The sequence below is a fragment of the Gossypium hirsutum genome, chromosome D07, assembly GCF_007990345.1.
Source record: "Gossypium hirsutum isolate 1008001.06 chromosome D07, Gossypium_hirsutum_v2.1, whole genome shotgun sequence".
Lineage (NCBI taxonomy): Eukaryota > Viridiplantae > Streptophyta > Magnoliopsida > Malvales > Malvaceae > Gossypium > Gossypium hirsutum.
Window position 1 is genome coordinate 18,835,260 of NC_053443.1, and position 3,716 is coordinate 18,838,975.

Here is a 3,716-nt window from a genome sequence, read left to right on the forward strand (position 1 = left end):
ATATAGGTATATAAATGTTATTATTAAGGTTTGCACAACAACATAGGTTCGCATAAAAACACAATTACACAGGTTCGCAAAATAACAGCTGTTCGCATACCTTCTAAGTTCGCATCTAAACATTTAACTAGGGCCGCCTACAAAATAGGCTTCGCAACAAAAAAAGGGGTCATTCACACAAGGGTTCGCATACTTGATAGGGGAGCTTAAAAATACACAAATTAACTACAATTAGTCGGCAAGTCTTCAATACAACCAAAGGGGGTACTTGAAGATGTGTTGGTTATGGTGTGAAATTTTATCATCCCGATCGACTTTGTAATTCTAGATTTTGAGGAGGACTGTGAAATACTCATTCTGCAGGGTAGACTATTTTTAACAACATCAAGGTCCACCATTGACCTAGAAAATAATGAGTTAATAATGAGGATCAATGGTGAGACAAAAATCTTTAAACATGGTTATCGCCGAATGAGGTAAACAAGGAAAAATTAGGGAAGTAATATTTTGAAATATCTATAAAAACCCCTAACTACCAAGAGCTAGAAAAGGTGTTTTATGTGATCAGTACAGGTCAAGAGAGGAAATTTAAAGAGTGAGATAAACGGAGGAAGGTGGACTGGCACGATTAATGTTGGACGAATACTGACAGAAATGGAACCAGAAGAGCATCCACGTGTGCTGTAACAGAGCTAATGGATGAATCCGACGGCAAAACCTAACAATTTTAGAACTGAATTAAACTTTATGTATATTATTGTATTGTTAATAGTAGTATAAGATTTACTTACGTTTAAACTAATTGAATAACTGAGCAATTTGGAAATTGAGTGTAAGGGCCAAAATAGAATCGGTGTCGCAACACGGAACCTCTATGTCACAACACCACTTCCATATTCAAGAAATAGATAAATCCATTTCGATGTCGCGACACAGCACCTCTGTGTCGCAACACAGCAGTCAGTATACCCTAGACTCAAAACTTTCAAAGTGTGTCGCGACACCGAACCCTGATGTCGTGACATCAATATCCTGCTAGAGGTGTCGCAACACGGAACCCCTATGTCGTAACATCGCTATAATTTTATGCAGGGTTAACCCGACCTATCGCGCAAATCGGCTGATTAATTCATACTTTACCCCTAATTTTAACCATAAAATAACCTAATTTTAAACTTAAAAACACCATCTATTAACTCTTAAACTCTTTTAAAACCTCAAATCCTCTCAAAATCTCTTAAACATCCTTAAACCTTAAACTCTATTTTGTTATTTTTTCCTCTTTTCTATCTTTTCTCCTTCTCCAGATTTCAGTCGGTGCGGTAACTAAAAACATAATATCAACAAGGCAATCGCAACAAAAGCACCTCAAGGAATCCAAAGCAAACAATCAAGGTTAAGGGGTTCCCATCCATAATTTGCTTGATAATTAGTTGCCTAGTTAGAAATTTATTGAAAATTGCCTCCGAAAAAAACTAGGAGAACTAATAAACCTAAACCATCGATGGTTCCAAATCCCTCCAATTTTTCGAATCAAAAAGTCGAAAAGCTCTTTTTAGAACTTTAAAGAAAGACGTTTATCCAAGAAAGAGGATTTGATCCGTCGATGATTCTATGTCAGAAAATATGGCCTCTGGTCTAATATAGACATTTTGGCGTTATCCCAAAAGACTCTGCTGTGGCCTCAGTAGTACAGGAGTTTTATGCATATTTTAGGGACCAAAAGTCTAAGAGGACAGAAGGTGCCACATGGGAAACGGTACATGTACAAGAGGAAGAAATACGAGTCACCCCTCGAGTTATTTGTGAATTTTATAGCGTTTCATATTATGAAAAAGATTATACGGAAGAAATTGATTTGGAATACTTCAAATACATAAATATAGATAATGTTATAAATTACTTAACAGAAGGTAGGGGCAAATGGAAGTGTCGCCCAGGTACTAATATTCTCACGTCTTTTAATTAGGAAATTATGTTTCCAGTAGCCAAAATGTGGATACAATTCTTGTGCACACGGGTTTCTCCTGCTTTAAATGTTTCTAATGTTAATACTTTTCGAGCAGTATTGTTTTATACTGTTTTGAAGAAAAAATAGGTATGCATCGGGACGTGGATCTACCATTACATGAAACGGTGCATTAATGGTCAGAAAGTCAAGGTTTTTTCCCCCACTTAGTGACCACCCTATGCAAGAGAGTCGGAGTTCCAATAACAACTACCGAGCAATTTATGAAGCCTTCTAAAAGTATCATAAGAGATACACTATACATGCAATACACAGAGCTTCAACAAAAACAAATCAGTGATTGGAATAAATGCTGGAAAAAAAAGACGGTCGTCCCGAAAACACCTCAATGAAAGGTAAGACCAACAGCTCAACAAGAAATTAGCGAGAACAATGATCGAAAACTAGACTGAATGATAAAATAGATGCAAGAAACGGGTCTGATTTTCTAAGAATTTGCACGAAAAAACAATATGAGAGTACCAATTTATTTTTCGAATATGTTCGGTCCGATGCATTTCCAGCCTGAATCAGAGGAGCAATGAAACAAAGAAAAGGAAGATAGCGAGGATGAGGAAGGAGATGATATGATTTCTGAGGAGGAGGACAATTGAACTTAACTTTAATTTTATTTTTGAGGATTGTAAATAACTTAGATCATTTTTATTTCATTGCTTTAGGAGTAGGATTAATAGTAGATTTTTTTATCTATTTGTTTTCTTTTCTATTTCAAGCTTTCTGTATAGGAACCCCACATGAAAGAAGTACAACAATTTTGAGCTTATAGCGAACAAGGAAGGAAGCACCCACTATTAGACCATTACAATGTCATGATCAATCGGGTAACTTCTTCCCTTATCTATTTAGGGCTGCACATTGAGAAAAATGTGCTATCTAAAGTGTAAGGGTAACATAGGAAATTTGTTTTTGATTTTTATGTTTTTTTTAGTTTTTATTGTCAAATGTGTGATTGATCTTGTAGAAATACAAGTGATTCGTTAGAAGCATGTATATAGATTGATTATGTTTATTATAAATTGGCATGATAGTGAATGATTTTAAAATTTCAATTATTAGCTACTAAATTCTATATATTACACTATAAATAGGCATTGAATAATTGAATATACCAAATGATGTAGAAAATATAGGGTAACGAGCATGCTAGTATGTATGATAAATAGTTGAAATTGTGATTGCTTGATTGATTAAATTTGTGAATATTGAGATACCTAGGGATGACCTAAGGCATTGTTTGGTACATACCCAGAGCCAAAAAGCTAACACTATTTATCAATCCTTAATACCTATTTTTGAGTCAAAAAAATACTTCTAGATGAACCTTCATGCAAAACCCAAACCAAAAATAATAATTTGTACTTACCCTTTTTCATTGGTCTTGAATTACACGAATTTAGACACCTGGCCATATGTATTGAGGGTTAAGTAGAGACATCACAACGAATTTTATAAAAACAAAGTGAAATAGGAAGAAGAAGTGTGATATAGTGACTATAGGTTAGCCAACATGTGCAAAATAAAAGAAAATTTTAGAAAGAAAATTAATACGAGTAGAAAAAGTACGTGAAAAAAAAACATTGTGAATGAGATGTATTGAAAAGGATCAAATGTGACAAAGTCACAAAAGTAGAAAAACTCAGTCATTAGTGCACAAAAACTCGTTAGCTAGTCGTAGTTGCTTTATTAT